Here is a 14,352-nt window from a genome sequence, read left to right on the forward strand (position 1 = left end):
CTGCGGGTGGTCGCGCACCAATTGCGGTGTCCCCTCTGACAACTCCAGGGAGCGGGTGTAGATGAGGCTGCCGGCCCACGTGGTGGTTCACGCAGTAGGAGAGGCGAGGAGGCCGCCGGGCTAAGCTCCTCTTCAGGGAAATGGGGCCGCGATCGTCACCCCCTGACTGCGCTCCCTAGACCCTCTAAGCCGCCACATCTGACAAATGGCACGCCTTACCAGGGCCAGAAGGGGCCTTTCGTGCACCAGGGCTGGTCCCTTCTCTGCGCCCTGCAGGCTTCAGAATAAAGGCAAACATCTCTCCTTTACAACCTCTTTTCCCTCCACACTCCCTCGTTCACTCCGCTCCGGCCAGAGACATCCTTGTTGGTCCTCGCACAGGGCAATAACATTGTCACCCCAGGACCTTTGCACATGCTGCTCCCTCTGCCTGAAGCTCCTTCCCTCAGCTCTTCCTCCTGACTAGCTGTTCCTTCAGGCCACTCAGTTCAAATGCTGCCACCCTGGCCAAAGTAGCCTCCCTCCCCCGCCCCCGCCCAGTTTCAAATCCATGAGAGGAAAAAAGGATGTTGGGCCAATTGCATAGTAATACAAAAATGTATAAAATTGGGTCCATACCTCACCAGGTGTAGTAGGATAATTCCTAATGGATCAGAGATGTACTTGTAAACACACCCTACAAGCACTAGAAGAAAATGTGTGTGTACTCTTCTGTCTGGGAATGAAGAGAGCTTTCCTAATGATCATTCGGAGCCCGGAAGTCATAAGGAAAAGGATGTAGGTGTCAGTGAACATGTAAAATAGAACAAAGGTTTTGTATGTCAACATATGTCATTATCAATGTGAGATGATGAATGAAATGGGAAAAACACTTGAAACCTATATTACAAAGCGTTAATATACCTAATATACAGTTTCCAAAAACAAATAAGAAAATCAACTACCCTATGTAAAAAAAAAAAAAAAAAGAAAGAAAGAAAAAGGCAAGAAATCACAGTAAATAAATGCAATTGCCTTGGAAACACGCTCTAATGAGAAATACAAGTTAAAATTACACAGAGAGTGCCCTCTTTGACCTTCTCTGTCTCTCCTTCCTGCTGCCTGGGATGCAGATATAATGGCTGGAGCTGAAGCAGCCATGTTGAGCCCGGTGTCTTTTGGACAGGAAGTTTCAGGAAGGATCTTGAATCTCAGAGGACTTCGTGGAACAGCCACCATGCCTGCCCTGGACCACGTACCTCTGAACTCTTACAAGAAAGAAGTTACATTTCCATTTTGTCTGGGGGGAAAAAATACATGGAAATAGGGGTGTGACCCTATATCCTGGGTGAAGCCATGGAGAAACAGGTGCTTTCGTTCATCGCGAGTAGGAATGTAAAATAGTCTAATGTCATGGTCAATGAAGGGAATGTGAAAGTGTGGAGCAAATCTGCATGTTCATTTGCCCTTTGAACTAGCCACTCCACTTGCAACGATGTCTTCCAAAGAGATGTGTGTGAAATGCTTGGTTATAACAGAGACTGGAAACAACCTACGGGGGACACTTATCAGGATCAACCAGAGTAATCCCTAAATATGTCACAAAGAGCAAAGCAAGGAAAAGTGCACGTAATATGCTATCACTTATCTAAAGGAGGATTACGAGTGTATATTTATTGCTTATACTTTAAATGGAAAAATAATCCTCAACACTTAAGAAACAGGATGTAAGGAGCAGTCTAAGGAGCTAGTTTCTCTGAGTTTACCTTGTTTTATAAATGTGACTTTGGGATCACGTAAATGTTTTGTATGGTTATAAAACGAAATTAAATGACAGAGGGAGAGAGGGAGGCAAAAAAAAAAAAACACTTGAAATAAAAATGAGACAAATTTGGGGTACCTGGGTGGCTCAGTTGGTTGAGCGTCTGACTCTTGGTTTCGGCTCAGGTCATGATCTCATGGTTTGTGGGTTCAAGCCCCGCGTTGGGCTCTGTGCTGACAGCACGGAGCCTGCTTGGGATTCTGTTCCCCCGCCCCTCTGCCCTTCCTTGCTCTCTCTCTGTCTCTCAAAAATAAATAAATAAACCTTAAAAAATATGCTGAGAGAGAGAGAGAGAGAGAGAGAGAGAGAGAGAGAGAGAGAGAAATTAACCTAACCCTGGTTTTGAGTTGGTAATTTCATGCCACAAACAGGAATTACTTCAGATGACTTTAAAACGCGATCATTTGAACACCGTGCATGGTTCGCACAGCACATTCCCTGGTGAGCTTTACCCCAAGGACAAAAAGGATTACAAAGAAATCTTAAGCCGCTTTTGACAATTGTTAGTAATAATATTGATGTCGCTATTCTGAAACTACTGTGTTGTTTTGGATAAAGCAAACAAGTGATTTTGCTAATGTTCGCCAGCAAGATTTTCAGTGTCAGAGGAAAGGTACGAATATAAACGCAAGGCAGTTAAGGAAAATTCTGCAATCCTAAGTAATTTTGGAAAATCAGTAGGAACACAGAATGGATTCTCTTCCAAAAAGGAAAAGCATGCTTTGGGTCCGTCCACCAAGAAGGTCTAGAAACAGGGACCGGACCTGTCGCAGTGAGCACCCCTCCTGCCAGCTCTGGTCTCACTTCCCACGAAAGAAGCCAGGGCTCCTGGGGGAAGAGCTGGTTCCATATCTGGGCAGGAGATGGGTCAGAAGAGCCTGAAGTATGTTGTGAGACCAGAAGACAAGGAAGCTTCTAAAGGTCATCGAGGGCCTGTCAAAGGGGCAAACGCCGACAGCCTCCTCTAGCTAAACGTGAAGGAGGAAGGAAGGAAGGAAGGAAGGAAGGAAGGAAGGAAGGAAGGAAGAGGGAAGGAAGGAAGGAAGGAAGGAAGGAAGGAAGGAAGGAAGGAAGGAAGGAAGAGGGAAGGAAGGAAGAAGGGAGGGAGGAAAGGAACAAGACAGGGAGGGAAGGAGGGATTTCCTGGGCGTCTGATGGAAGGTGCTCAGAATCCTCTCCCTTCTGCAGTCTGGGCCCATGCGTGCCGGGCACTCCTCGGCATTCGGGAGCAGGAGTGTTTGGTTGCTTTTGCGCTCATCCTGCAGGGCGCACAGCCAGCCTGGACCCCCTTGTATCAGGAGGATTCTGGTTTTGACCCTCCCCGTTCTGTGCCTCTGGGTGGGCAAGGCCACCTCCCTGGAGCCTCAGCCCCCTGGGCCCATCCTCAGCCTATACCTGACAGGCCTGGAGAGGTGCCGCTGGACAGGTAGGGAAGCGTCTCTGGGCCTCAGTTGCCCCATCTGGGCTGCCATGAAGGGGCGGGGGTCCCCGAGGCCCCAATTCCCCATCTTCTCCCCAGTTGGGGGTTCAGCAGGGGCCAGAGAGATGAATCATCCCCTCTGGGGCAAGGGAAGGAGGAGCAGAGAGAAGCACTAGGAGATCTGCAAACTAAGACCTAAAAGAAGGCAAGACTCCCTTCAGCATCGATTAGGCACCAACTGTGGCTCCCAGGCCTCCCAGCTCCCCAGTGAAGACAGCAGCTGACAGGCCTGGACCCTGCCCTGGCCCGACCCAGGTGGAGGAGGAGGGTGGGAGAGGTCACAATGATCACTATGCCTGTTTTTCCAAGAAGGAAACTGAGGCTCAGGGTGCTGGGGTTGCCCCGGACATCAAGCCAGCTGAGTGCAGGGCTAAATCCAGCCGAGTGTACCCTCACCCCTCACCCCTCACCCCTCACGCCCACCTGGCTGCTTCCAGAGGTGCCCGTGTCCAAACTGGGGAAGGTAGAAACAATCCACCTTGTAGCTGGGCCTCAGAAGGGGTTCTTATCATTTCTGGTCCCTTAGCTGCCTCCGTTCGTTTGTTCGTTCATTCATTCATTCATGCATTCACTCATTCATTCTACAAATATATGTCAAGGCGTAACTACCTCATGGGTTTTGGGCTGGGTGTGGGGGATACAATAAGCGTCAAAGGCAAATATATAAACAAGGAGAGGTCACATGGCAATATGTACTGAGAAGGAAATCAAACAGGAAATGGGAGGTGACAGGGAGAGCATGGGGAGGGGGCTGTCCTGAGGAAGCGACATTTGAGCCGAGACCTACCTGAAAGAGGGGAAGGAGTCAGGCACACTGAGATCAGGGGGAAGGGGGTCCCGGCAGGCACAGCATGTGCAAAGGTCCTGAGGTGGAAGGGAGTTGGGCATGTTTGAAGAAAGGAGCTGGGTGTGTTTGAGGAGCTTCAAGGAAGGTGCTGAGGCTGGAGCAGGGTGAACAAGGGGGAGAGGGAGGGAGAGAAGGCCAGGGAGATGGGCAGGGGCTGGGCCTCCTCCCAGGGCGGTAGGGAGTAAATGGGCTCTATTTTAGGATGATGGGAGCCACAGGCAACTTTTGAGGAGGGGGGTAACTTGGTGTGCTTTTTAAGTTCTCAAACGCTCCCTGTGGCTGCTTTTGTAGGGTGAAGGGACTAGGTAGCGGCAGGAAGCACAGAGTGTAACTGTGGCTCCATTCAGCATTGATTAGGCACCAACTGTGGCCCTCGGACCTCCCGGATCCCTGATCATCCCCAGAGCAAAGATGAGTTGGAGCGGCCTTAGGGGAAGAGACAGCCTACCTTTGGGAGAAGGGGGGAGCAATCATGAGACATTGGCCGGGGTGGGGAATGTTCTGGAGGGTGAGGGAGGGGAGGAGTCTAGGGAGACTCCGGGATGTCTGGGTTTTTGATGAAGACTCTTCTTGATTTGGGGAGACTTGGCGGGGGGGGGGGCACTGGGCAGGTTTGAGAGTGGCCCGGGAGTCTCCCATCCACATTTCCCAGGGGACGAAGGCACTGGACCTGGGCGTGAGCTCGAACTTCCACTTGGCAAAAACACGCTGGATCTTCCGCACGGGGAATGCACACGCAGCTAAGACATCCACCTTTCCCCTTGGAAGAAGGCAGGAAAAGGAAAAAATAAGAATAGGTTGGGTCAGGGCAGGCAGGAGGCAGAGGGAGATGTTTCATGGCCCCTGTAGGAAGGAAGCGAGTTAGAGCTGGCCTGCGCCTCCCCACCCTGCGTCCTTTGGCAACGCTCTAAAAAGCCACTGCATTTTGCTGATGGGGCAGAGTGTGCTCAGCCGGCTGGCCGTTAGGACGGGCCCACGGGGAATGTGGAGACTCTTCCGGTGTTGAGTCAGACGGATCTGGGTTGGAATCCCTGTCCCTTCCCTGGTTATCCGTGTGCGCTCAGACACGGAGGGCCTTTCCAAAAAATTGTTCTGGAGCAACCAGACATCCACGTGGGCCAAATCGGACCGCGATCCCTACCTCACGCCCTAAGCAAACTTTCAACCTTAGGCAAAGCCCTTTCTGAGTCTCTTCTGGGAGATCATCTCCACCTTGCAGAGCCGTTGGCTTCTATGAGGCACGATGCGTGCGTGTAAGACTAGGGAAATCTGTATAAAGTCTCTTGATTGTACGAATATCAACTTCCTGGTGGTGATGATGTATTACAGTCACGCGGGATGTTGCTATCAGGGAAAGAATTGGGTCTCTCTGTATTCTTCCTTTTTTTTTTTTTTTTTAACGTTTTATTTGTTTTTGAGAGAGAGACGGAGACAGAGCACGAGTAGGGGAGGGGCAGAGAGAGACACAGAATCCGAAGCAGGCTCCAGGCTCCGAGCCGTCAGCCCAGAGCCCGACTCGGGGCTCCAACTCACGAATGGTGAGGTCATGACCTGAGCCGAAGTCGGACGCTTCACTGAGCCACCCAGGCGCCCCATCGACTTTTGACTATTCTAAATAACACCTCTGTGAATATTCACGTCCAAGTTTTTATATGAACATATGCTTTCAATTCTCTCTTACTTTTTACAACTGCATGTGAATCTAGCATTATTTCAAAATAAAACGTTTAACGAAAGGGAAGAAACAAAACGCAGACTTGCCGGGGCACCTGGCTGGCTCCGTTGGAAGAGCACGGGACTCTGGATCTCAGGGTCTTGAGTTCAAGCCCCATGTTGGGCGTAGAGCTTCCTTAAAACAAACAAAAAAAACTTGCAATACTGAGGGATTAAGATCCCCTATCGAAGATAACAGAAAATAATAAATATTATTTGGTAAAGTGGGGGACAACCTTTGTGAAGATAGTAGAATACATATAGCTATTTGGAACAGGATGATGTATGGGAGGGCCACACAGGAACCTTCCAGGTTGACCTGGGTGGTGGTTACCCAGGTGTGCCCATCTAAAAAATTAACCAAACCCCACACCTAAAATTAGTGCACTTCACGCATGTTCTTGGGTGTATGCCATACTGAAATAATGGAGAAAAATGAAAAATGTAAATTTACATTTCACCACAAATTTGAAAAAATATTACCGGGGTGCCTGGGTGGCTCCATCGGTTACGCGTCTGACTCTTGATTTCGGCTCAGGTCATGATCCCAGGGTCGTAAGATCGAGTCCCGCGTCAGGGTCCACACTGAGCGTGCAGCCTGCTTAAGAATCCCTCTGCCCCTCCCCCACTCTCAAAAACGAAATATTAAAAAATATATTACAAAAAATGTGAATGGGGGTAAGGCAGTCCATTTAAGGGGAAAAATGAGGTAGATCTATGAGGAAAGGGGTGCACATGCATTCACAACGCAGAGTTGGGAGACAAAACAATTTGCAAATAATAAGTAACGCAGAATCACATTTTAGTAAAATAAAGTACACACACACACACACACACTTCTGCATCTGTGTGTTTATTCCTGGCAGGAAGCATGTCAAACTGTTCTCCAAAGGGCAGAGTGGGGGTTCTCTTTTTCTTCCACAGAACTCTGTAAATTTGAATTTTTCACACTGAGCATATATTAATTTTTGTTGAGATATAATTGAAAGGTAACATTATATTAGCTTCAGATGTACACAGATTTAATATGTGTGTGTATTACAAAATGATCACCATACAAGTCTAGTTAATTTCCACGACCACACATCCTTCCACAAATTTTTTTTCGGGGTGTCTGGGTGGCTCAGTTGGTTAGGTGACCGACTTCGGCTCGGGTCATGATCTCGCAGTTTGTGGGTTCGAGCCCCGTATCGGGCTCTGGGCTGACAGCTCAGAGCCTGGAGCCCGCTTCGGATTCTGTGTCTCCCTCTGTCTCTGCCCCTCCCCTGCTCATGCTCTGTCTCTTTCCGTCTCAGAAATAAATAAAACATTTTTAAAAAAAGATAAAAATGTCTGAGGCACAGGAACTACATTATCTCAATCTCCCCTGTGGCCTTGGAGGAAGTCAGCATGATTATCATCCTTCCTGTTGTACAGACAAGGAAACTGAGGCTCAGAGAGAGGAAGCTACCTGTCCAAAGTCACACAGCCAGTGGGAGGAGCTGGGATTTGAACCTGAGCTGTCCGGGTCCAGGGTCTTTGCTCATAGCTACTTGCTGCTATCTTTCCTCTCATGAGCGTTCACGGTCTGAAAAACCATAAAACTAGAGTTTAGCAGAGCTTCTCTCCAGGTGGAGGGACAGGAAAGCGATTTCTCTGCTTTTGGCTATTCCGCAGTTTCTAAATCGTCTGCAGTAGATGTGAAGTGTTGCATACTAAGAAAACGAAATTCAAATATTAACAGTTCTTGTTGGGGACGTGGTAGGTAATTTCTGTTTATTTTTCCTCTCTGCTTATCTCGTCGGTTGCTCTTTCTCCAGTGGAGTCACATTACTTGGATAACAACAACAAGGAAAATAATAAGCCCATTTTTCAAGTGCTGGAAGGCAGGGCCTGAAAATACCAACAGAGATTATCTCTGTGCTGAGCGATTGTGGGAGAGGTTGTGACTTTTTCCGTTTGTTTTCTTCTCTGCTTCTTCGATTCTCCATCAGGAAATTGACCAACATTTTTATAATTAGGGGGAAATGATCCTGTAAAACCCTGGGGGCGGGGCAGCTACCCTGGGTGCACTCTCTCGCCGGGACTGGTCTCGAGCGTGGGGTCTCGGCCCCCCGGTGCCCAGTTTGAGCTCCTGGGGACCGATGGGTGCAGGTGGGGGTCGCGGGCTCTGCATCTCTTGGAGGCCCCAGCACCGTGGATCTTTGAGCAGGAATGCTCTCTTGGAGCCTCCGTAAATGGAGGTCAGACTCTGTCACCACCCCCTCCCTGTGTTGGGGTGACGATGACGTAAAGTGATGTGGAAGAGGCATGGTTCCTCCTGGCCCAGGCAGCAGGTCAGAGTTGCCCCTCCCTGCAGCCCAGGGTTCCAGTCCAAAGCCGAGAAGCTCCCTGAGCTGCTGTTTCTGCCTCTGACAGTGAGAGACTGCCATGCAGCCAGCATGCAGTAGGCGTCATATTATTGCTCGCGAGAGGCATAGAGAGGATGCCCACTTACCATGGCAGTGTGAGGATCCTGGTAAGAGAAAATATCTCTCTTGTAGGACATTGAAGAGGAAGCTGGTCTCGGGAGGGAGCAGAGGAGGCAGAGAGGAAGAGCTGTCCGCTGTTTCTGTGGGAACCGCTTCCCCGAGGTTTTTCTGCAACCTGAGCCACGCCCCCGGCCTCTGTGTGCCCACCTGCACACGCTTTCCCATGTGTACTCCATGTTCTTGCACCACCCCCATTACCTTGCCGCCTGCCGAACTCCTATTCATCCTTTGAAACCCAGTGCCGTTTTCCTAGGAAGCCTTCTCTAACCCCCCCAGGCGGGGCCCAGCCCCCTACTCTGGGGTCCCCCAGCCTCAATTCCTCCCTTCAGCCTAGCCCTGGCCCTGCGGGGCTGGGAGTGTCTGGGTTTGGCTCTGCACTTCAGCTAGGGTAGGGTATCTTCGGGACGGAGGCCTTACATGGGTCCGGAACCACTGGGCCTCGGGGGCCGTGCACAGAGCAGAGGCATCCATAATACCTGGAAACAAACGAGGCGAACGTAAGTGGAGTGGCACCAGATCCTGGAACTACCTTCTTTTTCGGGAAAAGTGCAAAGCATTCGTTTGTTTCCAGGCTCAATGTGGAGCACTGGTGACCCCTAATTTTGTAGCCAAGGGGAAGATTTGAAGGGAAATGGGCCTGCAGATAGATCCCCTGCGGGACGGGCTCTTGGGGACTGCCCCCAGGGGAGGCCAGACGGCCGTGGCGGCAAATACTCCTGAAGCTGTCATGCTGTGAGAGGCAGCTGAAGTTTGGCTCAGCAATGCACAGCTCGATGAGATTTCTAGTACTGAGGGCAACGGGGAGCAGGGCCCAGAACCAAGGAGGAGAGTGGGAATCACACCAGCAACTCCACGGAAACAGGACACAGATGTGCCTGGTCACCCGGACCAGAATCCCCCCCAAATGCACCTGCACGGGAGGGTGGAGATACTGTGCTTGAGGCATTCTGGGGAATGCTATACGGCCATGAAAAAGAGTCCTCTGCCAGCCCGCAGCCGCGTACAAGGACCTCAGGGTCATTAGGCCGGAGACCTGTTTCCACCTCTGTGCGATTCTACCCCAGGCCAAGCTAATCCACAATGCAAAAATCAGTGTGATACACCGCCTTAGCCGAATGAAGAAGAAACATCACAGGATCCATCACAACCGATGCGGAACGAAGCGTTTGACAAAAGCCAACACCCGTTCGTGGGAAAAAATATTCAACAAGTGAGAGAGGGTGAAGCCATAAAGAAAAGCTCACGGCTAACATCGTAGTCAGTGATGAAGGATGGAAAGATTTTCCTCTAAGATCAGGGACGAGACAAGTGTCTTAATCCATTCAGGCTGCTGTCACAAAGTACCATAGACTAGGAGGCTTATAAAAAAACAGAGCTTTATTTCTCACGGTTCTGGAGGCTGGAATTCTGGGATCAGGGTAGCGGCAGGGCCAGGTTCTGGTGACCACCCTCTTCTGGGCTGCAGACGGCCATCGTCACACAGCAGGAAGAAGGCAAGAGGGTTCTATGGGGGCTCTTTCATAAGGACACCGATCCCACTCATGAGGGAACCACCCTCATGATCTCATCACTCCCCAAAGTCCTCAATTTCTCATACCATCCCGTGGTGGGTTAGGATTTCAACATATGGATTTTGAGGGGGCACATTCAATACGGAACAAGACTGCCCACTTTCTATGATTCTATGCAACTTAGTTCTGGAAGTCCTCTCCAGAGCAAGTAGGCAAGAAAAAAGAAAGAAAAGGCATCCAACTTGGAAAAGAAGAAGGAAAATTATCTCTGTTCACAGATGGCATGCTCTTAATATAGAAACTCCCCAAGATTTCACCACAAAAAAACCTGGGAGAGCATTCAGCAAGGTGGCAGGATACAAAATCAACACGTAACAATCAGTTGCATTTCTACACACTAACAGTGACAATCCGGAAAGGAAATTAATTCTGTTTAGAATGGCCTCAAAAGAATCAAATGCTTAGGAATGAACTTAACCAAGGAGGGGAAAGACTATACACCTAAAACCACAAAATATTGGGGCGCCTGGGTGGCGCAGTCGGTTAAGCGTCCGACTTCAGCCAGGTCACGATCTCGCGGTCCGTGAGTTCGAGCCCCGCGTCAGGCTCTGGGCTGATGGCTCAGAGCCTGGAGCCTGTTTCCGATTCTGTGTCTCCCTCTCTCTCTGCCCCTCCCCCGTTCATGCTCTGTCTCTCTCTGTCCCAAAAATAAATAAATGTTGAAAAAAAAATTAAAAAAAAAAACCACAAAATATTGCTGAAAGACATTTAAAAAGACATAAATAGATGGAGAGACCTCCCAAGTTCATAGGTTGGGAATTGTTAAGATGATGATATTATCCAAAGGGATCTACAGATTCAATGCCACCCTATCAAAATCACAAGGACATTTTTTTTTTTCAGAAATGGAAAAACCCATTCTAAAACTCATATGGGGGGAGGGCGCCTGGGTGGCTCAGTAGTTAAGCATCTGATTTCAGCTCAGGTCATGATCTCACGGTTCATGAGTTCGAATCCCACAACGGGTAAACTCGAGCCCTGATTGGGGTGATCGTGAGCCCCATTTTGGGTAAAACACAAGCCTTGCTTTGGGTGAGCCCCACTTCTCTCTCTCTCTCTCTTTCTGCCCCTTGCTCACTTGTGCCCTCCGCTCTCAAATCAATCAATCAATCAATCAATCAATCAATCAATAAAACGCATATGCAGCCCTGCATACCCAAAACACTCTTGAAAAGAAGAAAAAGTTGGAGGACTCAAATTTCTTGATTTCAAAACTCACTACAAAGCTATAGTCATCAAAACAGTATGTTACTGACGTAAGAACAAACATGTAGACCAGTGGGATAGAATAGAGAGCCCAGAAATAAACCCTCAAATATACGCGCAAATGATTTTTGATAGAGATGCCAAAGCCATTCAAGTTTAGGAAAGGAGGGTCTTTTCAACAAATGGCCTTGGGGAAACTGGATCTCCACATGCAAAAAAAAAAAAAAAATGAAGCTGAACCCTTACCGTATGCCGTGTTCAAAAATTAACGCACAATGAAAAAAAACGAACTCAAAATGGATCAAAGACTTGAACATAAGAGTAAAAATAAGAAAACATAGAGCAAAAGCCTCACAACTTTGGATTTGGCAATGGTTCATTGCGTATGACATATGTATGTATATATGCACGCACGCACACACACACACACACACACATATATTGGAGTTTATCAAATCCAAAGAATTTATCAAAACTAAGAACTGTTTTGCATCAGAGGAAACAATCACGAGTAAAAAAGCAACCCACAGAATGAGAGACAATATTTGCAAGTTATATATCTGATAAGGGATTACTATCCAGAAAATATAAGAACTCTTAGAACTCAACAAGAAAAAGACAAACAGCCCAATTTTTACATGGGCAAAGAATTTGAATAGACATTTTTTCTCAAAGAAGATATACACATGGCCAATAAGCACATGAAAAGATGCTCAACATCATTAGTTATCAGGGAAATGCAAATCAAAGCCACAGCATGAAACCAACCGCTAGGGTGGTTAAAATAAAACCAAAGGGAAAGTAACAAGTGTCGGTGAGCATGTGGAGGAATTGGAGCCCTTGCGTTCTGCTGGTGGGAATGTGAAATATACCATGATGGAGCGGTCTGGTGGTTGCTGGAAACATTAAGCACAGAATCACCACGTGATCTAGCAACCTCACTCCTGGGCGTATCCCCAGAAGAACTGACAACAGGGATTTTAAGAGATATTTGGGCACTGGGTTTATGGCAGAATTATTTACAACAGACAAAACATGAAGGCACCCCACGTGTCCATTTATGGATGAATAGAAGTTTTAATTCACGGAGCACCTGGGTGGCTCAGTCGGTTAAGCGTCCGACTTCAGAGAGAGAGAGAGACAGAGAGAGAGAGAGACAGAGCATGAGCAGGGGAAGGGCAGAGGGAGAGGGAGACACAGAATCCGAAGCAGGCTCCAGGCTCTGAGCTGTCAGCCCAGAGCCCGGCACGGGGCTCGAACTCACAGACCGCGAGATCGTGACCCGAGCCGAAGTCGGACGCTCAGCCCTCTGAGCCACCCAGGTGCCCCTGAAGAAAAGTCTTAATTCAGGCGACAACATGGATGAACCTTGAGGATCTTATGCTGAGTGGAATAAACCAGCCACAAGAGGACAGGTACTGTATGATTCCGCTTACGTGAGGTCCCTGCGGTGGTCAGATTCATAGAGGCAGAGAGAAGAGTGTGTGCCAGGCCTGGGGGAGAGGAATGGGGGGTTTGTGTTTAACAAGGACAGCATTTCAGTTTGGGAAGATGATAAAGTTCTGGGGCTGGATGGTGGGGATGGTTTGCACAACCACGTGAACGTACTTAGAACCACTGAAATGGACACTTAAACACGGTTAAGATGGTGAAGTTTATTTATTTTAATGTTTTTATTTATTTTTGAGACAGAGAGAGAGACAGAGTATGAGCAGGGGAGGGGCAGAGAGAGAGGGGAGACACAGAATCCGAAGCAGGCCCCAGGCTCTGAGCTGTCAGCACAGAGCCCGACACGGGGCTCGAACCCACGGACCGTGAGATCATGACCTGAACTGAAGTCGGGCGCTTAACCGACTGAGCCACCCAGGCGCCCCTAAGATGGTGAAGTTTATGTCATATGTGTATTTCACCACGAGACGAACAAAAAATCATTGTAATAAAGAAAATTGAAGATTTTAATTGAAAACTTAAAAAGTAATAATAATAATAATGACCCTGCCTCGTGCGGACCCCCAGGGCCCCTCCTCACCGAGTTGGAGCACGGTCCCCTTTACTCAGGCGACAAACGCGAGACTTGGTGATGTCCTGTGTCCTATGATGGGTCAGAGCAGTCAAGGCCGGGACACCTCCCACGGGGGCGCTGTAAGGTGGCCGTGCTGTCCCCTGGTCTCCCAGAGTCTCCAGCTTCTCGTCTGTAAGATGAGTGCCCAACGAGTCGGCTTGAGGCTCAGGAGCACAGCGCCTTAGGCAGGATCCTTCCATTAAATCAGTACAACCTCGGGCGCCTTGGGTGGCTCAGGCGGTTAAGTGTCGACTTCCGCTCAGGTCAGGCTCTCACAGTTCGTGAATTTGAGCCCCACATCGGGCTCTGGGCAGGTGGTGCGCAGTGTGCTGGGGATTCTCTCTCTCTGTCTCTGCCCCTCCCCTGACTGTGCTCTCTCTCTCTCTCTCTCTCTCTCTCTCTCTCTCTCAAAATAAACTTAAAAAAAAAATCAGTACAACCTCTTGCAAGAAGCTGTGGTTTTCCAATTCTTGTCAGTCATACGGAGCAACTGAATGTCAAAAAGACAGCATTCCAGAGAGGGACTGAATTCTCTGAGACGCATCCGGATGAGTCTCCTTCACCCGTGTGGGGCTTTTGAGCTCTTTCGCGTTCCTTAGGGGAGAGTTGACAAATCGCAGAACACTGGAGAAGGATCACAGCTCCCAGAAGAACCGCAACTGCTAAAAGAATCTGGAAACACCTTGAATCTAGTCCCCGCTGCAAAAGGAAAGGACGTGCTTGGTGGCAGCAGGTGAAAGATTTGTACGCTCCAGTCCAAGTAGAAACGTAAGAAGGCCTTACGGAAAAAGAAGAAGCTATACTTCAGGGTAGGGGCCAAGGGGCATCTGCCGCAGACGTTCAGGGTCAAGTCAAGGACCTTATACAGCCTGAGGGGTATTTCTGGCACTGAGCTCAGAATGACGGTTTAGCAACTCCCGTTCGTACATCCCAGGCTGACCCCGTCCACCCCCAGGATCTCTTGAATCTGCCCTGTCTCTATGCCCACAGCCCTTGGCACATGCCTTGCCACTTCCTGCCTGGACTGGGGCCCGGACCCCTGTTGCCCTCCCTCACCTCAGGGTGTTAACGGACCCATAATAGCCAGGGACAAGTCTTGCAATAGTTAGTGTCCCTAACTATACCCCTGCCTTGCTCCAGTGCCTACTATGGCTCCCCATTG

Source organism: Felis catus, chromosome A2 (genome assembly GCF_018350175.1).
Source record: "Felis catus isolate Fca126 chromosome A2, F.catus_Fca126_mat1.0, whole genome shotgun sequence".
NCBI classification, from domain to species: Eukaryota; Metazoa; Chordata; class Mammalia; order Carnivora; family Felidae; genus Felis; species Felis catus.